Here is a 27815-nt window from a genome sequence, read left to right as displayed (position 1 = left end):
GGCATTTTAAAAGATAGTTTAAACCAACGGTTAATCTGTAGTACACCTTCAGGAAATGTTTGCTGTTAGTGTACTGTTAAAGCAGCAGTTTTCAACTAGTGGAAATTTCACCACCCTGGGGACTTTTGGCAATTTCTAGAGCATCACCAACTCCACGGAGATGAGTTTAGGTAAACTCCAGGAGTTGGTGACGGACAGGGAGGCCTGGCATGCTGCAATTCATGGGATCGCAAAGAGTAGGACACGACTGAGCTACTGAACTGAACTGATCTAAACTGAGAGATATTTTTGGTTGTTTCAGCTGAGAAGAAGAATGGTGTTACTGAATCTATTGGGTTGAGACCAGAGATCCCGTTAACATGGTACAGTGTACAGGACAGCCCCCGATAGCTAAGAATTATTTGAACCAAAATGTCAATAAATTATGCTGAGGTTGAGAAACTCTGTTGTAAAGCCTCTCATATCATATGTAATGCCCAGAAGACCTTAATTAATGGTGATCACCGCCCCCACCACAAATTATATTCTTTACTTATATCTGTTTATAGCCTTCTTATCAATTACATCACTGCTTCAATATGATAATAATTCAGGGCTTCTGATTCCTTCAAGGTCAAATACTGGATAAACTCTAAATAGATGAGAATAATGAAATGGACATGATTTTCTCTTAAATCACTTAGGTGGGATAATGTTTTATTTGCTAACAATTAACTGGGCTCTCCAGAGAGTTATCAGATTTACTAGGTATATGCTGCATCTGTCTTTTCTTCTGAATAAACAATGGTCATCCTTTGTTTTGTTGAAGGCTTTTTCCTGTAAATTCAGTATGCATCATTGCAGGCCTGGCTCCTCAGGCAGTAGTGGCAAAGGGTTCATGGATGTCACTTGCATAATCTTTACTTAAGCACCAGAGATTTAGACCAGTGGGTACAACTCAAGGGGCATTGGCACATCTAATGTTTCTTCTCTGGACATAACTAAAGATCTGTTGGGTTACAGTAACTGACTTTTCCAAGTCATAATGGTCAGTTTATTAGATCAAGATAATCACAAATTATAATAATTTTTAAAAACTCACTTAGAGAAGATTACAGATAATCCAAAATTAGTGTGGCAGTGGTATAGGAATAACCTCAAAAATGGAAGCAAGAGAAGCTTCTGGTTCAAGATGGCAGAGTAGAAGGACATGCACCAATCTCCTCCTGAGAGTGCAGCAAAATTGTTGAACAATCATAGACAGGAGAACAGCAGAACCCACCAAAAATATACTCCAGTCCAAAGACAAAGAAAACACTGCAATGAGATGGTAGGAGTGGTGCAGTCATGATATAATCAAATCCCATACTCCCCAGGTGGATGACCTACAAGTTGGAGAACAATAATACCAAAGAAGTTCTCCCATTGTTGTGAAGGTTCTGAACCCCGTGTCAGGCTTCCCAGCCTGGGGATCTGAAAAAGAGACTGGGAATCCCCAGGGAACCTGACCTTGAAGGCCAGTGGGATTTGATTATAGGATTTCCACAGGACTGGGGAAAATAGAGACTCCAGTCTTGGAGGGCACAAACAAAATATTGCATGCACCAAGAGTCAGAGGAAAGGAGCAGTGACCCCACAGGAGACGGAACAAAACTACCTGCTAGCGATGGGAGGGGGTCTCCTGTGGAGGCATGGGTTGGCAGGGGTTTACCAGATGGATGGGGGCGCTGGCAGCAGCACTCCTAGAAAGTCCTCCTTGGCATAAGCCCTCTTGGAATGCACCATAAATCCTAGCATAGAGTCCATAGACCCCAGGGCTGGGTTGCCCCAGGCCAAACAACTAACAGGGAGAGAGTGCAACCCCACCCACCCATTTTAATCCAGATAATCTGAGCAAGGGTCTGCCCATCAGAGTAAAGTGAAGAAGTGAAGTTGCTCAGTCGTGTCCGACTCTTTGCGACCCCATGGATTGTAGCCTACCAGGCTCCCCAGTCCATGGGATTCTCCAGGCAAGAATACTGGAGTGGGTTGCTATTTCCTTCTCCAGGGGATCTTCCCGACCCAGGGATCGAACCCAGGTCTCCCACATTGGAGGCAGACACTTTAACCTCTGAGCCACCAGGGAAGCCCATCAGAGTAAGACCCAGCTTTTCCCATGCCAGTCCCTCCCATCAGGAAGCTTATACAAGCCTTTTAGCTTCCTCCATCAGAGGGCAGATAGAAGAAGCAAGAAGAACCACAGTCTCACAACTATAACAAAAATCACATTACAGAAAGTTAATCAGGATGAAAAAGCAGAAAGTTATGTCCCAGATGAAGAGACAAGATAAAACCCTAGAAAAACAACTAAATGAAATGGATATAGGCAACCTTCCAGAAAAAGAATTAAAAATAATGATAGTCAAGATGATCCAGGATCTTGGGGGAAAAAATGGAGGCAAAGATTGAGAAGATGCAGAAAATGTTTTCCAAAGACCTAGAAGAACTAATGAACAAACAAATAGAGATGAATAAAACACTAGAAGGAATCAATAGCAAGATAATTGAGGCAGAAGAATGAATAAATGACCTGGAGGACACAATGGTGAAAGTCACTGCCACAGAACAGAATATAGAAAAAAGAATAAAAGAAATGAAGACAACCTAAGAGACCTCTGGGACAACATTAAAACAAACATTCACATAATAGGGGTCCCAGAAGGAGAAGAAAGAGAAAGTTCCTGATAAAGTATTTGAAAAGATGATAGCTGAAAAATTCCCTAACATGGGAAAGAAAATAGTCAACCAAGTCCAGAAAGCAGAGTCTCAGGCAAGATAAACCCAAGGAGGAACACACTGAGACACATAGTAATCAAACTGACAAAAATTAAAGACAAAGAGAAAATATTAAAAGCAACAAGGGAAAAACAACCAATAACATAGATGGGAACTCCCATCAGGTTATCAGCTGATTTCTCAACAGAAATTCTACAAACCAGAAGGGAAAGCCACAATATATTTAAAATAATGAAAGTGAAGAACCTACAATCAAGAATACTCTACCCTGTAAGAGTAAGTCTCCTTCGGATTTGATGGAGAAATCAAAAGCTTTCCAAACAAGCAAAAGTTAAGAGAATTCAGTACCACCAAACCAGCTTTACAACAAATGCCAACGGAACTTCTCTAGGCAGGAAACACAAGAGAAGGAAAAGACTTACGGAAATAAACCCAAAATAATTAAGAATTTGGTAATAGGATCATATAAATCAATAATTACCTTAAATGTAAATGGACTAAATGCACCAACCAAAAGACATAGACTGGCTGGGCAGATTAAAACATGTGCATGTATGCATTTCCACTCATCACGTCACTTTGCTTGAACCCCTCAACTGTATGTAATTATTTTATATTGTTAGGTTAATCATGTTCCCATTATGGTTTGCAATTTTAATTATCTTTTCTTTTTTTGTCTGGCTATTGATTGTAAAAGCTGATAAACATCTTTTACTATTGTGATTAGGTAACTATTACTCACTTAATACCATTGTATCATGATTGGTCAACAGAAGAGTAATAGAATTCTATATCATCAAACTACCACTTCATAGAAAACCTGTAATCACTTTTTAAAATCCAGATGCATATCAGAATTATCTTGGAGTTTTTGAAAAATACAAATGCCCAGGTATTTCTCTTTTTCTCCAAAGCTCCAGATATGTTTCTAATGAACAGCCATGTTTAAAAACAACTGGACTATACGATGATCTTTTATCTAGTTTGTTTCACTTTTTCTATTTCACATTCAGTGCTTCTATTTCATTTAGTTTGTTTTCCAATTTCTCCATCTTTTCTTTTTTTTTGTTGCTGTTTTTCTCAAGCCTTTATCAAGTGTAGCAGAAAAGTTTTTGTATGCATATAGTATGTATAACATATAAATATTTTAGAAATCATGAATTTTTGCCTAACTAAAAAAATTATGATATTTTGATTCCACTTGTTTGACTTAATATAAATTGAAGGCTAGATTTCTAATTTAAAATAAAATAGGTATGCAACATGCCACAAAGGTTTACTGTATAGCACAGGAAACTATAGTCAATATCTTGTAATGACCTATAATGGAAAATAATCTCAAAAACAATATATGTGTATATGTATAACTGAATCACTTTGCTGTGCGCCTGAAACACTGTGTCAACCATACTTCAATAAAATATATATTAAGATAAAAAAGGGAAGAAAGAAGCTGAATCAATATTTATCTATATTTATTTGGTGGAACAATTCTGAGGCAGGCAGTGATTAATTTGGGTGTTCTGTAAAGTTTTTTTATATGCCTTCATAATAAGTAAAATAATACATTTGAAACTTGTTAAGTGAAATCCTTTTCTTATAAGTTATTTCATCCCTTCTTTAAACCACTCTCCCTGATAAAAGTAATGCTTTATCAGCTTAGGAATTCCACAAGCTGGACTAGGTATGATTCAACAAGCCACACTCTCAGTTTGGACCAGATTCTGATATCACACCTGTGGTTTTGTGTTTTTCCCTGTGTGCGTAAGACAACAACTTTCTCATGGAGGTTGCCCCTAGATCTGCAGCCTTCCTGTCAGAAGCTATCCCTGGATACAAAGTTTAGATAAACATCAAATAACAAGGGATTCTGATTATTTTGGTTTGACTCTTTTGTGTCAGGATAGAGGAATGTTCTCTTTCTCTACTATTATCATTTCACCACAGTTTGAAGCAATTTTTCATGGTACAATTAAAATAACAAAGATTTTGGCTTTGTTGGATCCCAATTCTGCCATTTACTGACTGCATGGGAACATTCATTTAAACTCTCTATGTCTAAATTTCCTCATCAGTAAAAGGAACAGATATTTTGAACAGCTATGAGAATGGGGAAGGAGGTGTCATGGGCTTTTAGATGGACAATTTTAAGAAGTGGTGTGGGAGAGCCAGGGAATTAAAAACATCTCTTAGTAACTAGGGACTAGGAATTATGTTCTGAAGAAAAGTTAAAGACTTAAGATTTAATTTGGGTGACTGTAGAGAGAGGAAAAGAGAATATAAAGCATCTTTGTGAATGTCTATATGCCCATCATATATGCTAGGTACATTTACTCATTTTCACCTTGTTTAAATTTTTACAATAGTCCTACAAAGTGAATATTAGTTTGTTCCTTTTTCAGTTGAACCATAGGCTTGCCAGAGACCTGTATATAATATGGCCTTGACTTCAAAGATGAACTGGACCCATCAGGCCCTGTTTCTTGGAAATCAGGAAACAGAGAGAAAGGGAGAGAAGGAGAGAAAATGAGAGGGGAAGAAGGAGGGAGAGAAGAGAAGGGAGAGAGGTGGAGAAAGAAGGAGAGGAAGAATACAGCTCAGGAACTGGAAGACAGGTGCCCAGTCTACATGGCTGCCAAGGTGCTGTCAAATCCTTCAGTTCCAAGTCAAATGTATCCTCGCCTAATCCCGAACCTCCTGTATGTATTCAAAGATAAAATCATTTGGGCTGTTCTCCGAGATCCTAGTTAACATTGTAATATCATAAACACATACACAATCCCAAACAAGCCTCTCCTGAGTGTTGCTTGTGAGCAAGGCAGTGTGCACAAACAGACAAATGTAGCTATCATGGCCACAGAGATATACTTGGGTCTTTCCTCAGGGTTTCTCTGCATATTTTCTCACTTCTTCACAGCTGGCTCCTAACTTCTGGCCTTGCCTGACCAATGAGAATGAATGAATGAATGGGTTTTTCTTTTTTTTTCTTTTTTTTTTTCTTTTTTTCATTTCTTTTTATTAGTTGGAGGCTAATTACTTTACAATATTGTAGTGGGTTTTGTCATACATTGACATGAATCAGCCATGGTTTTACATGTATTCCCCATCCCGATCCCCCCTCCCACCTCCCTCTCTACCCGCTCCCTCTGGGTCTTCCCAGTGCACCAGGCCCGAGCACTTGTCTCATGCATGAAGCTGTGGTACATATACACCATGGAATATTACTCAGCCATTAAAAAGAATTCATTTGGATCATTTCTAATGAGATGGATGAAACTGGAGCCCATTATACAGAGTGAAGTAAGCCAGAAAGATAAAGAACATTACAGCATACTAACACATATATATGGCATTTAGAAAGATGGTAATGATAACCCTATATGCAAAACAGAAAAAGGGTTTTTCTTTTGAATGGGGTTCTTAATCTCATGGAGCTACACACTGTATCCAGCACCACAGTAGGGAGTTATTAGGACCTGATCAACTCCTCTTCTCACATTGTGTATGGTCTTCTCTGCCTCTTGCCCTTTCTGCCAGGCCAGTTTTCCCAAATACTTAAAAAAGCCAAATAAAACAACTGTGTGTGCTTGTAGCCACCACCTGGAACTTATCCCCACCTCTGCTCCTGATCGTTTGATTGTTCCTGGTTTTCTCTAGCCTTTGATACTCACCCTCTGATTTCCCAGTTCATCTCCAACCATGAACTTGTCCTCACTTCTGGTCTTCAGATCTACAGTTCTGTTGTGTTGTTCAGTTGCTAAGCTGTGTCCAACTCTGGGACTCCATGAACTGCAGCGTGGCAGACTCCCCTGTCCTTTACTATCTCCCAGAGTTTGCTCAAATCATGTCCATTGAGTCAGTGATGCCATCCAACCATCTCATCCTCTGTCACCCCCTTCTCCTCTTGACCTCAATCTTTCCCAGCATCAGGGTCTTTTCCAATGAGTTGGCGCTTCATATCAGGTGGCCAAAGTATTGGAACTTCAGCATCAGTCTTTTCAATGAATATTCAGGGTTGATTTCCTTTAGGATTGACAGGTTTGATCTCCTTGCTGTCCAAGGGACTCTCAAGAGTCTTTAGCACCATATTGAATGCATCAGTTTTTAGGTGCTCAGCCTTCTTTATGGTCCAGTTCTCATATCCAAGGTTCTGTAGCAGGGTTGTCTAGTGTTTAAACCTTGATAGCCTTTCCCATTCAGAATTTATTGTAATATGATTGTTCATCATACTGGCTAAAGTACCCTGACTAGCAGTTGTACCATCCATAGTCCCTTGTAAGATGACGAGGGGCATGCAGGCACTCTCACAAAGTAAATTTTTCAACATCTGCACTGGTAGGATTTAGTAACCCAGTAGAGTAGCCTGTATATGAGTCCATGTCTGAAAGGGCTGGGATGAAAGGCAGGGAACAGAATTGAAATGAAATCAGAAACTTGAGGTGAAGAGCTGGTGAATTTTTATCTTTCATTGGAGACTTTAACAGGAATCTGTTAAATCTGTTAAAGAGAGGAATCTGGCAGGTTAGAGGTTTATCCTGGTGCCCTGAATAACTCAAGTGTATGACAAGAATCCAGCGTTGTTGATAAGCTGATTGATGGCTACTTTTGGCTATTCATTCTCTTGTTCATCACACATTTATTAAGTATCTACCATGTGCCTGGAACCCAGTTTAAAAACACATCTTTTCTGCTTTCATGCAATGCTTCAACTACTGGATTTCCAAAAATAAGCATTGTAATCTTGACCATGTGTTAGACGAAGGTGAGAACAGGAAGTCTCCATTTTCAAACTGTGCTGTGGCTAAGAATTTACCAGGACAATTATGTTTGCTCTCTTTTCCCAATAGCCAGCTGCATGGTGCAATCTGAGCTCTAGTGAAGGAAGCAAAAGGGCTTTGCTATAGAGTCTGTGTGGAAGAAGTGCCTTGCTTGAATGGGACAGTTAGAATAGGGACTCTAATCTGGACTTAGTCAGTGAGTGAGCTGTTCTCTGCATATAGAAAATGTACAAAAGTTTAGAGAAGAATTTTATATTTTCTATGACCTTAACCTTCTGACACAATTTTGTGTACAAATAAGGTTACAAGATATATGTATGCTATTTGTATTAAGTGCTTCCCATTATGTCCTGAAAACTTTCCCACTTCATTAAATATTTCTAGGATATATATTTTTAAAATTTTATTTCATTGAAGTATTGCATTGGCCGGCAGATTCTTTACCACTAGTGCCACCCAGGGTTTCCCAGGTGTTAAAGAATTTGTTAATGCAGGAGACACAAGCAAAGAGTTCAATCCCTGGATTGGGAAGAACCCCAGAGTAGGATACGGAAACCTCCTCCAGTATTCTTGCCTGGAAAATTCCATGGACAGAGGAACCTGACAGGCTGCAACCATGGAACTGCAGAGTCCAACATGACTGAGCAACTGAGCACATACTTATTGTTGATTTACAACATTGTGTTAACGTCTACTCTACAGCAAAGTGATTCAGCTATACATATTTTTATATACATTCTTCTTCATATTATTTTTCATTATAGCTTATTGATAATGAATATAGTTCCCTGTCCTGTGAAGTAGGACCTCATTGTTTATCCATTCTTTATATGATAGTTTGTATCTGCTAATCTCAGATTCTCAATCCATCGCTCCCCAGGACCCTCCCCCTTAGAAACCACAAGTCTGTTTCTGTTTTGTAGGTAGGTTGATTTGTGTCCTATTTTATTTTTTTATCTGTTTTCTTTTACTTATGTGAATTTCTGTCTTATACATTTGGTATAAAATTATTTATTTTATTTTTGGCTTCACTTTATTTTGGCTTAAGGTCTTCATTGCTGTGCAAGGAGTCTCTCTAGTTGCGGTGAGCAGAACCAATCTCCAGCTGTGCTGCACACGCTTCTCTCCTTGCAGAGTGCAGGCTTTATGCACACCGGCTTCAGTAGTTACAGCATGCCGGGCTCAGTAGTTGTAGCCCCTGGGCTTTAGTTGCCCTATGGCATGTGGAATCCTCCCAGACCAAGGATCTCACCTATGTTCCCTGCACCGGCAGGCAGATTCTTCACCACTGGCCCACCAGGAAAGTCCTGTGTCCTATTTTAGATCCTACATATGAGTGATATCATATGGTATTGGTCTTTCTCTGCCTGACTTACTTCACTTGATATGATCATTTCTAGGTCCACTCATGTTGCTGCAAATGGCATTATTTCATTCTTTTTGTGTCTGAGTAATAGTCCATGGTATATATATACCACATCTTTATCCATTCCTCTGTCAATGGGCACTTATATTGCTTTCATGTTTTGGCTATTAAACAGTTCTAACACTGGGATGCACATATCTTTTCAAATTATGGTTTTCTCCAGATTTATAACCAGGAGTTGGTTTATAGGACCATATGATAATTTTATTTTTAGTTTTTTAAGGAACCTTCAAACCATTCTCTATGAACACTGCCACTGTGTAGCTGAGATGGTAAAGAATTTGCCTGCAGTGCAGGATTGACCCAGGTTCAATCCCTGCATTGAAGGGTCTCCAGGAAGATCCCCTGGAGAAGGAAATGGCAACCTACTCTGATATTCTTGCCTGGAGAATTTCATGGCAGAGGAGCCTGGTGGGCTACAGTCAGACACAACTAAGCGACTAACACACACATACACACATAATTTTAATGGCTACATACATTTCATTATTTGAATGTGTCTTAATTTATTTAACAATATTATTGATTTTTTTTATCATAAATGGTGCTTTTATGAATGTTCTTTGCCTGCATCCCTAACTACTTTTGTAGGTAGATTCTTAGAAGTACTGAGTTTAGGAATTTTAACTTCTAATATTTTTGAGGCCTACTACAAAAAGTAAGATTTTTCAGACCGAAAGTCCCCATATGCATCCCAACAGCAAAGTATAAAGATGATTGAAAAACCACACTGTCTCCAATATTGTGTATCATTTAAAAAATTCTTCTATGATTGAATTAGTTGTTGCATTATTGGTTGGAGGCCAAAAAGAGTTACTTGTTGCATTTGAGGGTTTATTATCCTTTTCTGACTCTTTCCCTGGGAAAGAGGAAGCGATTGAGCAGGTATCTACAATGTCATCATAACTTTTTGTTTTCTGTCATGTGCCTTCATCTTGCTGCCAAGAAATGTTGTAAATGATTCCTGTTCCTCTTCACCTCTCCCCACTCAGAACACTTGTCTCAGTGATATGATGATTTCTCTCCTCTCATTCTGGCTGATAAAGAAGTCAGAATGTTCTTGGGGTAAGATATAATTTGAAGCTGCTGATTGGGACTGGGAAAGGAAAGGTTATTAAGACCTTAGCATTTTGACCCTGCCTTAAAATTTTACTTCAAGAACGCAGTCTTATTTTGGTTTTGTAATACCGAGGGATATTTTCATTTTTAACCAAAATTGCCACAAAATCGCCACAAAATCTTTTCTTTCCAAAAGTAATTTAATATATTTACCTTGAAAATTAGCTTAAAAAAAACTTTTTAGGAAGAAAAGTATGATAGAACCAAACAAATTAAGTGGGGTTTCTCAGCTCCCTGAAGATTGGCAAACAGTTCCCTAACAGTCAAGAATTTTCCTCTGTGTGGATATTTTTACACAGCTAGGGATGTGGAGTCTTGTTTGTTTGCATGTTTGCTTTTTCTGAGAATAGTGAGGTAAAGTTGACTGGGATGAGACCAGAGCTAGGATTATCTGCTTTTTGGGATCAGATGGCAGTTTAGGGGAGAGAGCTAACTGTGGAAGTTGGAAAAAAATGTAGCCTCTGTGTATAAAATAGTACCTAAATAATATGGTAACAAATACTAGATAATATGGCAATTGGTGATACACAAAGTGGGTTTCAACAGGAAATAATGGGAACATCCCAAGTGGCGGGTGCAACACAGTGTGAAAGTAGATGGCTGTTGTGATCCAGCCAATGTGGTCAGCATTTCTATCAGGGCTTTCAGAAGTTTGTTTGTGTCCAGACTATGAATATAGGACTGAACCCTAGTTCCTATCTTCCTGGAAGAGTAACATGGCTGAAGGACCTGCAAAGATTGGGATCCTAGGCAGAAGGGCAGGTAACCAGACTACTGCATAAGATTGTCAACTTATTTAGAAAAGAGGACTTCAAGTTTAAGTACAGAACTGCTTCACAACCCAGATGCAAAGCTGGATGGTGGCATTGGGCAAGAGCTTATGATAATATGCCTGCCTGGAATTGACTTGGTCCTAGTACAGGCTGATAATGGATGCCTCTGGGGACCCTGTTTCCAGGGTGAAGCAATTGAGCTGGGATTAAGAGCCAAGCAGGCTTGACTCTAAACTAGGAAGATGGCATGGATAATGCATTTCATGCTAAATGTCCCTGTTTGGCCTCAGCACAATATCTTATCTTTTGAATGTATGGATGGATTATGAAGACAGTGTTACATCCATCCCTCTTATCTTCCCTTTTCTCATTTATCTGCCAGAAGTCAATCATTAGCACTCTGTTGAAGAGGAAAAAAGAGAGGCCTGAGAAGAAAGTGCATCAAATACACCTCACCAATGTCACACTTGTCAGAAGGTAGATGAGGGCTGCAGGGATAGCACATCCATCTTTTCCCACTCAACTGTTCTTAAAAAAGTGATTCATGGGACCAGAGCAGCCCTCCATCATAGGACACTTAGCCCTTACCATGACTGTGCAAAGTTAGAAAAGTTTTGTGCAAGTAGAATTTGGGGGAAAATGCTCTGAATTTAAGAGGAACATAGATACTGTTATTTTTCTCCTCACCTTGATCAAATCATCTGTCTATGTTTCAAAGCATCTGCAGTGTCATGCAGGGGATACAGCATGAATTTGTGGGTCAAATAGACCTTAAATCACCACTTTTTACCTGAAACTGATTCCCAGTTTCCTCAATTATAAACCTTTCTCTTCTTTGCTGTCTTCTAGGATTGTTTTGCATTTCAGTTGGAATAATGCAGGTAGAAATGCTCTGCATAGTGAAAAGTGCTACATAAAAATGACAGCTACTAAGTGAAAAGAACAAATAAAATAATGAGTCATCTGTCCTTCAAGTTGACTTTCCACCTCCCACTTTAACCCTGGTCAGAACTTGGAGATAAGTAGGGCAGTGCTCTCAGGTCCCAGATCAGCAGAGCTAAGGTCAGCCTGCAGGACCACACAGGGCCATTTCACACACAGTCCTGTGCCAGGAAGGGAAGAACCAGCAGGAGACCTTCTATCCACTCTCTTTTTATTGGGGGTAATACTCCAGGGAAAGAAAGAAAGCAAGAGATACAATCAAATTTCCTAGTAAAGAAGCTAATGACAGATTTCCTAGAAAATATGTTCAGTCCTTGTCTATAGGATGCTTTTGGAGGGTTTCAAGGATTTTATCCTAAATCTAAACCTTAGGAAAAGATATAGGACCTTATCCTAAACCTGTATCTAGGGATTAATAGATTAATAGGTCACAGATCCTTAGGAAATGGGAGGTAAGCTGAATTCTGCACAGTTCTGTGTAAGTGATATGAATTGTGCACATTGCTCAGAGACTCATAGGTTAGTCTGGGCCTGAAGTGAGATGGATCAGAAGTCAGTGTCTGAAGTCTCCAGGCCTCCCTTTGCTTTGTCTGGGTCTTGTAGTTACCTACATCTTTGAAATTATTAGAAAAGTTTGATAACTGGGTACAATTTCGGTTACATGTTGGTATGTTTTGACAATCTGATTTTCATGTAATCTCAAATACCTTCCTTAAAAATGAGCTGAAGCTCTGTAACAGGAATGACCTGTTATTCTCTAGAGTGCTTGTTCTCATGGGCACTAAGATACGCCATTCAGGTACGACCTAAATCAAAACATATACGATTATACCATGGAAGTATGAATAGATTCAAGGGATTAGATCTGATAGACAGAGTCCCTGAAGAACTATGGATGAGGTTCCTAACATTGGACATGAGGCAGTGATCAAAACAATCCCCGGGATAAAGAAATTTTAAAAGACAAAATGGCTGTCTGAAGAAGCCTTACAAATAGCTGGGAAATGAAGAGAAGTGAAAGGCAAAGGAGAAAGGAAAGATAAACCCAACTAAATGGAGAGTTCTAAAGAATAGAAAAGAGAGAAAAGAAAGCCTTCCTGTATTCCCCATCCCGATCCCATATTGTAAAGTTATTAGCCACCAACTAATAAAAATAAATGAAAAAAAAGATGAAACATATAAAAATAAAACAAACAAACAAAAGCTTTCCTAAGTGAACAATGCAAAGAAACAGAAGGACAAAATAGAATGGGAGAGACTAGAGATCTCTTCAGGAAAATTAGAATACCAAGGGAACATTTCATGCAAATGTGAGCACAATAAAGGACCGAAACAATATGGGCCTAATAGAAGCAGAAGATATTAGGAAGAGGTGGCAAGAATACACAGAAGAACTATACAAAAAAGATCTTAGTGACCCAGATAACCATGATGGTTTTATCACTCATCTAGAGCCAGACACTGTGGAGTGCAAAGTCAACTGGGCCTTAGGAAGCATCACTACAAACAAAGCTAGTGGAGAGGATGGAATTCAGTTGAGCTATTTCAAATCCTAAAAGATGATGCTGTGTAAGTGTTGCACTCAACATGACAGCAAATTTGGAAACAGGTCAGTTTTCATCAAGGTAATGCTCAAAATTCTCCAAGATACGCTTCAGCAGTACATCAACCAAGAAATTCCAGATGTATAAGCTGCATTTCGAAAAGGCAGAGGAACCAGAGATCAAATTGCAATCATCCGTTGGATCATCGAAAAAGCAAGCAAATTCCAGAGAAACATCTGCCTCGACTTCAATGACTATGTTAAAGCCTTTGACTGTGTGGATCACAACAAACTGTGGAAAATTCTTAAAGAGATGGAAATACTGGAACACCTTACCTGCTTCCTGAGAGACCTGTAGGCAGGTCAAGAAGCAACAGTTACAACCAGACATGGAATAATGGACTGGTTCCAAATTGGGAAAGGAGTGTGTCAAGGCTGTATATTGTCACTCTGCATATTTAACTTATATGCAGAATATATCATGTGAAATGTCGGGCTGGATGAAGCACAAGCTGGAAGCAAGATTGCCGGGAGAAATATCATTACCCTCAGATATGCAGATGACACCACCCTTACAGCAGAAAGCAAAGAGGAACTAAAGAACCTCTTGACAAAAGTGAAAAAGGAGAGGGGAAAACCTGGCTTAAAACTAAACAATCAAAAAACTAAGATAATGGCATCTGGTCCCATCACTTCATGGCAAATAGATGGGGAAACAATGGAAACAGTGAGAGACTTTATTTTCTTGGGTTCCAAAATCACCACAGATGGTGACTGCAGCCACAAAATTAAAAGACGCTCACTCCTTCGAAGAAAAGCTATGACCAACCTAGACAGAATATTAAAAAGCAGAGATATTACCTTGCCAACAAAGGTCCATATAGTCAAAGCTATGGTTTTTCCAGTAGTCAAGTATGGCTATGAGAGTTGGACTGTAAAGAAGGCTGAGCATGGAAGAATTGATGTTTTTGAAGTGTTGGAGAAGACTCTTGAGAATCCCGTGGATTGGCAAGGGGTCAATCATTTGGGGATTGACTCTTTCCCAGTCAATACTAAAGGAAATAAACCCTGAACATTCATTGAAAGGAATGATGATGAAGCTAGAGCTCCAATGTTTTGGCCACCTAATACGAACAGCAGACTCACTGGAAAAGATGCTGATGCTGGGAAAGATTGAAGGCAGGAGGAAAAGGGGATGACAGAGGACGAGATGGTTGGATGGCATTACCAACTCAATGGACATGAGTTTGAGCAATCTCTGGGAGATGGTTAAGGACAGGGAAGCCTGGCATGCTGCAGTCCACAGGGTCACAAAGAGGCAGACATGATTGAGCAACGGAACAACAACAACAAAAATAGGTGTAGCTTGTTCACGACTCAGTGATCCAGTAGCAAATTTTGTGTCAAACAAAAGCAATATTGATCAGTTTGGTCATCAGTTCAGTCAGTTCAGTTCAGTTGCTCAGTTGTATATGACTCTTCGTGACCCCATGGACTACAGCACGCCAGTCTTCCCTGTCCATCACCAACTCCCAGTGCTTACTCAAACTCATGTCCACTTAGTGGTGATGCCATCCAACCATCTCATCCTCTGTCGTCCCCTTCTCCTCCCACCTTCAATCTTTCCCACCATCAGGATCTTTTCAAATGAGTCAGTTCTTCTCATGAGGTGGCCAAAGTATTGGAGTTTCAGCTTCAGCATCAGTCCTTCCAATGAATATTCAGGACTGATTTCCTTTAGGATAGACTGGATGGATCTCCTTGCTGTCCAAGGGCTCTCGAGTCTTCTCCAACACCATAGTTCAAAAGCATCGATTCTTTGGCACTCAGCTTTCTTTATAGTCCAGCTCGCACATCCATACATGACTACTGGAAAAACCAAAGTTTTGACTAGATGGACCTTTGTTGGCAAAGTAATGTCTCTGCTTTGTAATATGCTGTCTAGGTTGGTAATAGCTTTTCTTCCAAGAAGCAAGTGTCTTTTTATTTTGTGGCTGCAGTCACCATCTGCAGTGATTTTGGAGCCCCCCAAAAAATAAAGTGTCTCACTGTTTCCACTGTTTCCCCATCTATTTGCCATGAAATGATGGGACCGGATGTCATGATCTTAGTTTTCTGAATGTTGAACTTTAAGCCAACTTTTTCACTATCCTCATTCACTTTTATCAAGAAGCTCTTTAGTTCTTCACTTTCTGCCATAAGGGTGGTGTCATCTGCATATCTGAGGTTATTGATATTTCTCCTGGCAATCTTGATTCCAGTTTGTGCTTCATCCAGCCCAGCGTTTCTCATGATGTACTCTGCATAGAAGTTAAGTAAGCAGGGTGACAATATACAGCCTTGATGTACTCCTTTCCTGATTTAGAACCAGTCTGTTGTTCCATGTCCAGTTATAACTGTTGCTTCTTGTCCTGCATACAGATTTCTCAGGAGGCAGGTCAGGTGGTCTGGTATTCTCATCTCCAAGAATTTTCCACAGTTTGTTGTGGTCCACACAGTCAAAGACTTTGGCATAGTCAATAAAGCAGAATTAGACGTTTTTCTGGGAACTCTTTTGTTTTTTTTTTATGATCCAACGGATGTTGGCAATTTGACCTCTGGTTCCTCTGCCTTTTCTAAATCCAGCTTGAACACCTGGAAGTTCATGGTTCACGTACTGTTGAATCCTTGCTTGGAGAATTTTGAGAATTACTTTGCTAGCGTGTGAGATGAGTGCAACTGTGCGGTAGTTTGAGCATTCTTTGGCATTGCCTTTCTTTGGGATCAGAATGAAATTTGGTCATACTGATTCCTTTTTCCCTCTGTCTTTCTCTACCTTTGCTTCCTCCCTGACATCTCCCTCCTAGAACCCTGTTCATCATGTCCTGATCTGCCTCAGTTTACTATTTCTTCATTGGACCTCAGCTTCCCAGGTGGTGCTAGTGGTAAAGAACCCACCTACCAATGCAGGAGACATAAGAGATGCAGATCAATCCCTGGGTTGGGAAGATCCTCTGGAGGAGGACATGGCAGTCCTCCCATGACAACCCTCTTTAGTATTTTTGCCTGGAGAATTCCATGGAGAGAGGAACCTCACAGGCCACAGTCCATAGTGTCACAGAGTCAGACATGACTGAAGCTATTTAGCACTCATTGGGCCTCATTAGCATTTAAATTAGTAGAGTCCTGCAGCTGTCTTGAGAGAGACTTGAGATGTTATCTAATCAATCAACTTTGAATGTCCATCTGTGTCTATTGAATATGCCAGGGGTCCGCAATCCCTAAGCCATAACCATTGTGGCCTGTTAGGAACCAAGCCACACAGTAGGAGCTGAGCAGTGACAAGTGAGAGAAGCTTCATGTGTATCTATAGCTCCTCCCCATTACTTGCATTGTGCTCTGTGCTGTGTTACTTCAGTTGAGTCCAACTCTTTGAGACACTGTGGACTGTAGCCTGCAAGGTGCCTTTGTTCATGAGGTTCTCCAGGCAAGCATACTGAGTGGGTTGCCATGCCCTCCTCCAGGGGACCTTCCCAACCCAGGGATGAAACCCACGTCTCCTATGTCTCCTGTATTGGCAAGCAGATTCTTTACCACTATGGCCACCTACTGCCTAAAATTGCAAATGACAGTGGCCCTAAAAGTATGTTTGAGACAACTTCAAATCTCCCTAAATTCTGGATTAAAGTCAAGGCAGAATATCCTGAGATTGCCACAAATGCACTGAAAAGTCTGCTTCCACTTCCAACATCCTATCTTTGTGAAGCAGGGTTTTCTGCAGTGACAACAAGAAAAATGAGGTTATAGAGTAGACTGGACCTAAGCAACATACTTTGAGTGTCACTGTCTCCCATAACCCTCAGATGAGAACATCTAATTGCAGGAAAACAAGTTCAGGGCTCCCACTTATTCTGTGTTATGGTGAGCTCTATACTTATTTCATTATCTCTCACAATGTAATTATAATAGAAATAAAGTACACAATAAACGTACTGTGCTTGAATCATCTTGAAACCATCCCCCATCCCTGGCCCATGGAAAAATTCTTCCATGAAACCAGTCCCTAATGCCAAAAAGGTTGGGGATGGCTGGAATATGTGACCCTTGTGTAGATTCTTCATTCTCTTTTTGGATTGGCCACTCAGTGGTCACAGGAACTCAGAGGTTCCTGTCCCCCCCCAACTTTCATTACATGGGTTGAGAACTATACAGCTGAAGTTCACACAGAGACAGTTATAGACTCAATAATACACTTTGCATAGCCACACTGTTCCCTAATCTTCACATGCAATCATCAGAATAAAGATTCACATATTGGTAAGGAATTGCTTTAAAGCTTCTCACAGACAAATAGTTAACTTCCTGCTCTACCCTGATTGGGAGAGATGGCCTTCCTAAAATCTTTGATAAATGAACCTGTTCTTCTATATTATTCTGCCCTTGTGGATTTGTTCTATTAGAGATGTCCTTGGTATTTAAAAATCAGTTTGAGAGGGGAAAGATGTTGCTACATGGGAAGAACAACATCTGATTCTAATTTTTTAAAGTGTGTATTGAAAGCTTTGGAGTCCTATCTGGGATGACTCTGTGTCCTTTTCATCATTCTTCTTGTGCCTCTTGGAGGGAGGAGCTAGGTAGTGTTGTGAGATAGTAAAAGGATGGAAGGAAAGGAAACTTTAAGCCACCAGGTTGTGAAGTGAAGAGAACCTCCTTCCATTTAGTCACTGTGTGGCCTTGGGCCCATCCTTTTTCCTCTCTGAGTCACACTTGCCTTATGTATAAAATTGAAATAAACATATACATTGATGGATGGTTGGGAAGGTCAAATGTGACGGTGAATATGAAAGCATTTTGTAAACTACAAAGTGCTACAAAGAAATGTCTGATTTGGTATTTTAAATAAAAGGTCTTGATTGTTTCTGGGGCTTTCTAAGCTATCTTTATTACCCCTGCTCCCACCCTGATCAGAGGTTCCATAAACATTTAACATGGGAGTGTAGTATGCTCTATCAGGCTCATGGCAGACCATCTGCTAAATGAATCTGTCTAAAAGAGGGCAGAAATTCAGTGAACCAAAGTACACATAGATGATTGTGTACATACACACGCTCACACAGGCACACACACACAACACACACACCCTTCCCCTCAAATCTCATGTGTGTGTACTAAGCTGCTCAGTCATGTCTGATTCTTTGCAACCCAATGGACTATAGCCTGCCAGGATCCTCTGTCCATGGGATTCTCAGGCAAGAATACTGGAGAGGGTTGCCATGCCCTCCTCTAGGGCATTTTCCCAACCTATGGATGGAACTACATCTCTTAAGTCTCCAACATTGGCAGGTGGGCTCTTTACCACTAGCACCACCTAGAAAGCCCCCCACCAAAAAAATTCAGAGCTACCATTTCTTCAAGTTATGTAATGAAAATAAAATCAGATTGTTTCTCCCACAGCAATTTATAATGCCAGCTGGAAAGCAACATTCGTGCCTTTTGAGGTGGTGCCTCCATGCCGGAGGCATGACTGTGAGGTCCGAAGTGGGGGAGAAACAGGACGCTCCCACAGAAAGGGTCACCTTGGGATCAGAAACCAGGGTGAGAACTCAAGATTGCAAAGCTCAATTTTCATCCTGGCATAGACTTTCTGGGGACTTATTCCTTACCTCCATCCCCATCTCTGAGGCCTCCTGCTGTTATCTCCTGGGGATGGTCTGGAAGAGAGTGGGGAGCTCCAGTGAGCTTCTGGGATGGAGTCAGAGAGCAGGACAGGCTTGGCATGATAGAGGGGGGATAGAGGACATTGGAATCAGGTTACTCATGAGTACAAAGTCATGCCCAGGATATTTTTCATTATCCTAGATCTTTGTGGTTCAAACCAGGTTTGCGCATCTCAGAGTAGCTATATAATTCTTTCATTTTTCATTGGGCAAATCTTCATTCTTTGTCAAAAATAGGACTTAGAAAAACTAGTTATTGAATTATGGTTTCCCTTCAATGCTGTTCCTAGATATTTGGTACAATGGAACTAAACAGATTTGAGTTCAAATCCCACTAACTAGTTCTAAGGCTACGGGCAAGATGGCTATGCTCTCTGCAGGCAATTTCTTTATTTGTAAAATGTGGATAATAATGTTGACAAAATCACACAATTGTTGCCAGTTTTGGAGTAGATACTCACTAAATGTTAGTTCTTTTCCAGGCCCCATTTCTTCTTCAGGTCTCTCCAGGAAAACTCCCTCCACCCATAACTGCTCTTTAGATTCAGATTATTTCAAACTCATTTGGTTATTTGTCCAATTGTTTTCAAGGTAATGGAGATAAAAAAGAACCTCAGAGGGCCTATCACATGGGTCCACTGTAAAGGATGAATGATGTATATTTATTTTACAAATAAAGCAGTACTGAGCTTGGCAAGTAGGAGGTGGATGCAGGCTAGCAAAATGTATCATCCTTCTGATAAGGGAAGAAAAGACAGTCCTTGAGTCACCCATCAACCCCATCTCTAATTGTTCCCTTGGCGCCATCTCCGTAAGTCAGTAATCCTATTTGAATCAGGAAGTCTTTAAAATAGTGTACCTATTCTGAGTGACCTGACACTACAGAAACATTTCAAGTCAACTAGAGCCTTGTCTCTGTTCTGTTTACCCTGCACACCTTCATTGTTTGGCTTATTGCAATTTGAATTGTCGAGAAGGCAAGACGCTTCTACCATTCCCAAAGAGTAGACAATGAAATGCTCCAGATAATTCTGTGCTGGGCTTTTTGTGTTTCAGTGGGCTCATATTGTGAGGGTGAGATGTCAGGGTCTGGAAACCCTACCTTTTACAAAGGAAGACGCACTTTAATTTTATCATTTTCTGGTTCTAACTTCAGATCATAATGCAAAGTCAAATCCACCACCCTCAACACACCTTCAGCAACCTAGGGATGGCACCTGATTCCAAATTATAACTTCTGGATGCCAATTCCTCAGAAGCTCTGCTTTCTTTTGATACTGATATTATTGGGACTCATTTTTTCTAATTTCAAGAGAACAGAATATGTAATAACACTGATCAAGAAAGGTAAAAGATTCCTACCTGGAAATGAATATTTGTGGCATCAGAAACATGCAGCTATTTTTAGGTATGTATAGAACTGGTCCATTGGACAACAGAATAAAAAACTGCTTCCCTAAATATCAGTATGCAAAGAATGGAAGATGTCATATTAATCAGGAAACAAAAAGAAAAATTACCATTTTAAACAGCAGAAAAATGAAAGCAGCCAGTTTTTCAGGCTGGGGAGAGTTTTATTTTACATCAAAAGAGGTGGAGAATTAAGACAGAGAATTAAGAATCAATCTTGATTGTTTCTTTGTAGGTGGAATCTGAAGGCTCTTCATCATAAGACATCAACTTAAGGGAGAAGCAGTAAGATGGGTGGATAGCAGGATTGCTCTGCACAATAAGCCTAATAAATCTGGAGTGGGGGATTTTGGATTTCTAAGGGCCACCCAGGAAGAGCTAAGATATGTAAAGATGCAAGGAAACTAGGAGATGTGTGTGCATGTGTGCATGCTCAGTTGTATCTGATTCCTTGCGATCCCATGAACCATCCCGTGAACAATCCCAGGCTCCTCTGTACATGGAATTTTCCAGACAGGAGAGGGGAGATAGCCAAATGAGGGTTCAGGCAGCCAGTGGTCCCTACATTGGCAGGAAGACTAAAGGAACAAACGCAGCCAGCAAGAGATTGTGAGAGGGAAGGATGTATTTTGGAGTAAGATGCATGATTTTACTCATGTACAAGAAGACCGAGCAGTTGCAGGAGGAGGGATGCAGAGGCAGGACACTGGCTGTAGGATAAGATGACCAAAGGACAGATTAAGCCCTTTGTGAATCCTCAGAAATATCACAAGGGTGGGGGCAGTGAGAAGGGAAGAGTGTAACTGTTGGATTTTCTAAAGAAATTAGGAGAAGCACTTTAGATTCTGTTGGAAAATTAAAGGACAAATGAGTCCCTGAAAGCTTGACAATGCAGGTCCCCCAGAGACAGCTGATTTGTGTGTATGTAGTGGTTGTGGGGAAATCCTTAGGTAAGGCAATTAACAAATGCTGATACCTTTTATAGACATCATTTGTACTTGAGAGAACTATTTTGTGTAAATCATAAGGCTGAAAACAGAGCCTGAAAGCCTTGTTATGTGGTTCTGGTTCTTGACAGTAAACTATTCCACACTGGCATATTGGAGGTAATCTAGCTGCCACACACAAATAGGTCAGATCAGAGGTAAATTCATTTTGTAGACAAACTTAAGATCCTTTTATAAAAGAGGATCAATTAGATTATGCTTCAGTTAGGTTGTGATAACCAGTTAAGATTGTGTTGTTTTATCCTGCAACTGTGCTATAACTTCCTTGGCAGGTGGTGCTACTGTGTAGACAGGTATTTTTTGTGTACCTGGCCTAGGTGGGAGTGGAGAGTTAACACCAGCCTTCACTCATCTTGAGAAATTGTCTGTTAGCTAGTGGGCCCCAGAGCCTTGAAAGTAAAAGGCATTATCTCATTGTCATCACTCTTTTTATTTTACTTCTTTTGTGTCTTTTTGTAATTCTTAGTTCAATGGTGCTTTGTGCAATGTACCTTCAGAATATTCTTATTGATGGGCCAAACTTTTAAACTCAATCATTTTGTCTTCTCTGAGGTGACATGCTTCAATTTTCTCAAGTTCTAAAAAGAAAAAAAGAGAGACCTTGAAATACTATACAAAGTATCCACTTGGCAAGTTCTTATGCTTTTCTTAAGGAAAATAAAGCAATTATTTCATAGGAGACTTGGAAAACAAAAGTTTTCAATAAGAACTCATCATATCTATGGTTTGCATGGTCTATCATATTCTTTAGAATGACTTTAGAATTTCATATATTGCAACTTGACCATACCAGCCGGAGTACAAATCTAAATGGAAAGGGGCCAAGCTCGCACTCTAAGGCTAGGATAACAAGATTACATTTTGGTATGATTGGTAGTAACTGCCCTGAGCAATGTGTTGTAAAGATGATAGGGCTATATTCAAGCTGACTCAGGACTGGATGGCCGCAGGCCATTAGTGGTGCCTGCTGTAGATATGAAAGAGTAGGGTATATGCCATGTACTATTATGTGGTCCTGCTCTAGGTCCTGTTTATAGTATTGAACAGAATAGGTACTCAACAAAACTTTGCTTTGTTTCATAAATTAAGACAAAATAAATTGCTACCAAACGAATGCTGGAATTTTCACATTACCCAACTTCTGTCTGTATAGGACAATAAAGTGTATACCTGCAACCACATGGTTTATTGTTCAAATTTTTCAAAAATTCTTTTCTATCATGGCTTATCACAGATATTGCATATAGTTCCCTGTGCTACACAGTAGGACCTTGCTATTTAATCCTATACATAATAGCTTGTATCTACTAATCCCAAACTCCCACTCCATCCCTTCCCCACACCCTTGCCCCTTGGCAATGACAGGTCTGTTCTCTATGTCTGTGAATCTGTCAAACTTGTACACTCTTGTAGTGAAATAGCTAGTATTAACTATTTGCTGGGACAGAGGATATTTGGGATTCCTCTGGGTGGCTCAGATGGTAAAGAATCTGCCTGCAATGTGGGAGACCGGGGTTCGATCCCTAGGTTGGGAAGATCCCCTGAAGGAGGGCATGGCAACCTGCTCCAGTATTCTTGCTTGGAGAATCCCCATGGACAGAAGTGCCCACCAGGCTACAGTCCACGGGGTCACAAAGAGTCAGACATGACTGAGTTACTAAGCACATTTACTGGGACTGCTGCTGATAAACAAGACATATGGATCACCCTACATATCTCCTTGAAGTGACTCTGTAGGGTAAATTAACATTTCTTCTAATCCAAGGGTTAGCAAACTATGACCCACAGGCCAAAAACAACCAGCCATCTGGTTTTGCAAATAAAGTTTTATTGGAAATTTGCAATGCCTATGTATTTATGTTTTGTGTCTCTAGTTTCTTTTGCTACAACAGTGTTGAGTAGTCATGACATAGACCGTATGGCCTGCAAAGCCAAAAATATTTACTATGTATCTGGCTGTTTACAGGAAAAGTGCTGACGCCTCCTAATCAATGGTGTGCTTATTGTCAGAAGGGTCTGTGAGCTGGCTTCTTGGAAAAGAAAATGAATGTACTAGGACTTACTATGTGCTGAGCCTCATGCTACACACTTCACATATGTGATCTCATTTAATCTCAGATGACATCAAGACACATGCATAATCGCCAATGAACTTGGAATTTTCCTGGCTACCAAGGACGAAAGAAACGAGACTTCCTGACCAGCAGTGCTCAGAATCTTTTCCTGTAAACCCTCTGACCACCTGTAAGGCATTCATAACATTCCATAGCCAAACCAGCAGCAAATCCTATGGACTCCACTTTCAAATTTTGTATCTAGAATTTGACCACTTCTCATCATCTTCATGCCCTGGATGCGGCAACCCCTATCTGAAGTTTCATGCAGAATCCACTGTCACCTCTTACTTGAATTGCATCAGCTTTCTCACTTTCTCCAAGCCTACTCTTGAGCCTACAGCTGTTGTCACTGTATTATCTACAGTGATCATTTAACCCAGGTCACTCATATGCTCTGATCCAGTTTATTCCCCTCTTATTCAGAGTAAGAACCAAAATCTTGATAAGGGCTCACCTTCACTGCCCAATATGGTGGCCCCATGGAGTTCTTTAAACATATGAAAATTAAATAAAATTAATGATTGAGTTTTTCAGTCACACTAGCCCCATCTCAAATGCTTAGCAGCCACACATGGCTGATGGCTATCTTGGACAACACAGGCATGGAACACTTCTATCATCACAGAAAGTTCTAAATGGCACTGGGACCCGTTCCCTTCTTGTCTCTCATTGCTCTTCCTGCTCCATCTCAGTAACATGCTCTCCTGGCTGTTTCTTAAACATCCGTGCCTCAGGGTCTTCAAACACATTTCATAAATCTGTTGTGAATGCTCTAAATATATACATCCCCTCCATTTCCAATCACTTTAACATGACTTCTAATGAGACAGCTTTAAGAATTTGGGGTTTTGATTGTCTTTTCCCCATGACTTTCCCCAGCTCACAGCAATGAACTCAAAATGTCTGATGAAAGAAAGAAAGAATGAATGAATATTCAGCTTAGAAGCCTACCTAACTTTCTCCACATTGTACCACACTGTTTCTTCACCCACTAGTCTTGCTTTGTTCTGTAGTTGACTGTGGTCCTGTCTCTCCTCCCTGCTCGTCTTCAGGAGTACACAGTCTCTGTCTGTAATTCTTCTGCCTCCTCTTCCAGTGCTCAGAGTGCCTTCAGCCCTACTTTTCTGACTCACTGGTGTCCATCAAACCGAGAACCCTTAAGTTACTCTCCTAACTCAAAGCAGTAGGAATATATTAGGTTGTCAATATTTCTTCTTCATTGCTGCTTCTAAGAGCTATTTTCCCATTGCCTTGAGAAAACTGATGTGCACTAGTGCCATTACGCTAATGGAGGAGAGTTTCTATTATTTTAATTAATCAAAGTTCCATATGTACACAAAAGAAAAGATCTAATGAAAGATCATTTTCATGGCAACATGTAATTGTAGTATGCCAGTGGAGGAATATTTGTCCATCAGAAGTTATGTCATCCTGTCCTTTGACAGGAATTTGGATCAGATGAAGCTGGATCTTGACTACTGTTACTGTGCAAAATGGTGAAAAAATTTTTATCTGGTTTTAACCACACATCTGCTAGAGAATGAAGTGTGACTGAATGCTTAGTCACTCAGTCATGTCCAACTCTTTGTGACCCCATGGACTGTAGCCTCACAGGCTCCTCTGTCCATGGGGATTCTCCAGGCAAGAATGCTTCCATCACCAGTCCCATTCACAACTGGGTATTGTTTTCACTTTGGCTCCATCCCTTCGTTCTTTCTGGAGTTATTTCTCCACTGATCTCCAGTAGCATATTGGGCACCTACCAACCTGGGGAGTTCCTCTTTCAGTATCCTATTATTTTGCCTTTTCACACTGTTCATGGGGTTCTCAAGGCAAGAATGCTGAAGGGGTTTGCCATTCCCTTCTCCAATGGACCACATTCTGTCAGACCTCTCCACCATGACCCGTCTGTCTTGGGTGGCCCCACATGGCATGGCTTAGCTTCATTGAGATAGACAAGACTGTGGTTCATGTGATCAGATTGGCTAGTTTTCTGTGATTATGGTTTCAGTCTGTCTGCCCTCTGATGCCCTCTCACATCATTACCTTTATTAGGTAGGTCACTTCAAATGTTCAGTTCCGTTCAGTTCAGTTGCTCACTTGTGTCCAACTCTTTGTGACTCCATGGATTGCAGCACTCCAGGCCTTCCTGTCCATCACCAACTCCCGGGGTTTACCCAAACTCATATCCATTGAATCGGTGATGTCATCCAACCATCTCATCCTCTGTCATCCACTTCTCCTCCTGCCTTCAATCTTTCCCAGCATCAGGGTCTTTTCAAAGGAGTCAATTCTTTGCATCAGGTGGCCAAAGTATTGGAGTTTCAGCTTCAACATCAGTCCTTCCAATGAACACTCAGGACTCATCTCCTTTACAATGGACTGGTTAGATCTCCTTGCAGTCCAAGGAACTCTCAAGAGTCTTCTCCAACACCACATTTCAAAAGCATTAATTCTTCGGCACTCAGCTTTCTTTATAGTCCAACTCTCACATCCATACATGACTACTGGAAAAACCATAGCCTTGACTAGATGGTCCTTTGTTGGCAAAGTAATGTCTCTGCTTTTTTAATATGCTATCTAGGTTGGTCACAACTTTCCTTCCAAGAGGTAAGCATCCTTCAATTTCATGGTTGCTGTCACCTTCTGCAGTGATTTTGGAGCCCCAAAAAACTAAAGTCTCTCACTATTTCCACTGTATCCCCATCTATTTGCCTTGAAGGGGTGGGATCAGATACCATGATCTTAGTTTTCTGATCGTTGAGTTTTAAGCCACCTTTTTCACTCACCTCTTTCAATTTTATCAAGAGTTTCTTTAGTTCTTCGCTTTCTGCCATAAGGGTGGTGCCATCTGCATATCTGAGGTTACTGATATTTCTCCTGGCCATCTTGATTCCAGTTTGTGCTTCATCCAGCCCAGAGTTTCTATGATGTATTCTGCACATAAGTTAAATAAGCAGGGTGACAATATACAGCCTTGATGTACTCCTTTTCCTATTTGGAACCAGTCTGTTATTCCATGCCCAGTTCTAACTGTTGCTTCCTGACCGGCATACAGATTTCTCAGGAGGAAGGTCAGGTGGTCTGGTATTCCCATCTCTTTCAGAATTTTCCACAGTTTATTGTGATCCACACAGTCAAAGGCTTTGGCATAGTCAGTGAAACAGAAATAGATGTTTTTCTGGAACTCTATTGCTTTTTCAATGATCCAGCAGATGTTGGCAATTTGATGTCTGGTTCCTCTGCGTATTCTAAAACCAGCTTGAACATCTGGAAGTTCACGGTTCACATATTGCTGAAGCCTGGTTTGGCGAATTTTGAGCATTACTTTGCTACCATGTGAGATGAGTGCAATTGTGTGGTAACTTAAGGATTCTTTGGGATTGGGATGAAAACTGGCCTTTTAAAAGCCTCTGGCCACTGCTGAATTTTCCAAATTTGCTGGCATATTGAGTGCAGCACTTTCACAGCATCATCTTTCAAGATTTGAAATAGCTCAACTGGAATTCCATCAACTCCACTAGGTTTGTTTGTAGTGATGCTTCCTAAGGCCCACTTGACTTCACATTCCAGGATGTCTGGCTCTAGGTGAGTGATCACACGATCATGATTATCTGGGTCATGAAGATCTTTTTTTGTACAGTTCTGTGTATTCTTGCTACCTCTTCTTAATATCTTCTGCTTCTGTTAGGTCTCTACCATTTCTGTCCTTTATCTAGCCCATCTTTGCATGAAGTGTTCCCTTGGTATCTCTAATTTTCTTGAAGAGTTCTCTAGTCTTTCCCATTCTATTGTTTTCCTCTATGTCTTTGCACTGATCACTGAGGAAGGCTTTCTTAAATCTCCTTGCTATTCTTTGGAACTCTGCCATCAAATGGGTGTATTTTCCTTTTCTCCTTTGCTTTTCACTTCTCTTTTTTTCACAGTTATTTGTAAGGTCTCCTCAGACAGCCGTTTTGCTTTTTTGCATTTTATTTTCTTGGGGAGGATCTTGATTCCTGTCTCCTGTACAATGTCATGAACCTCCATCCGTAGTTCATCAGGCACTCTGTCTATCAGATCTAGTCCCTTAAATCTATTTATCACTTCCACTGTATAATCATAAGGGATTTGATTTAGGTCATTCCTGAATTGTCTAGTGGTTTTCCCTACTTTCTTCAATTTAAGTCTGAATTTATCCCACGTTCAAGGTAAAAGAGACCCCAGTAAGATGGTAGGTACTGAGAGAGGGCATCAGAGGGCAGACAGAC

This window comes from Cervus elaphus, chromosome 19 (genome assembly GCF_910594005.1).
Source record: "Cervus elaphus chromosome 19, mCerEla1.1, whole genome shotgun sequence".
Lineage (NCBI taxonomy): Eukaryota > Metazoa > Chordata > Mammalia > Artiodactyla > Cervidae > Cervus > Cervus elaphus.
Note: the sequence above shows the minus strand (reverse complement) of the source record.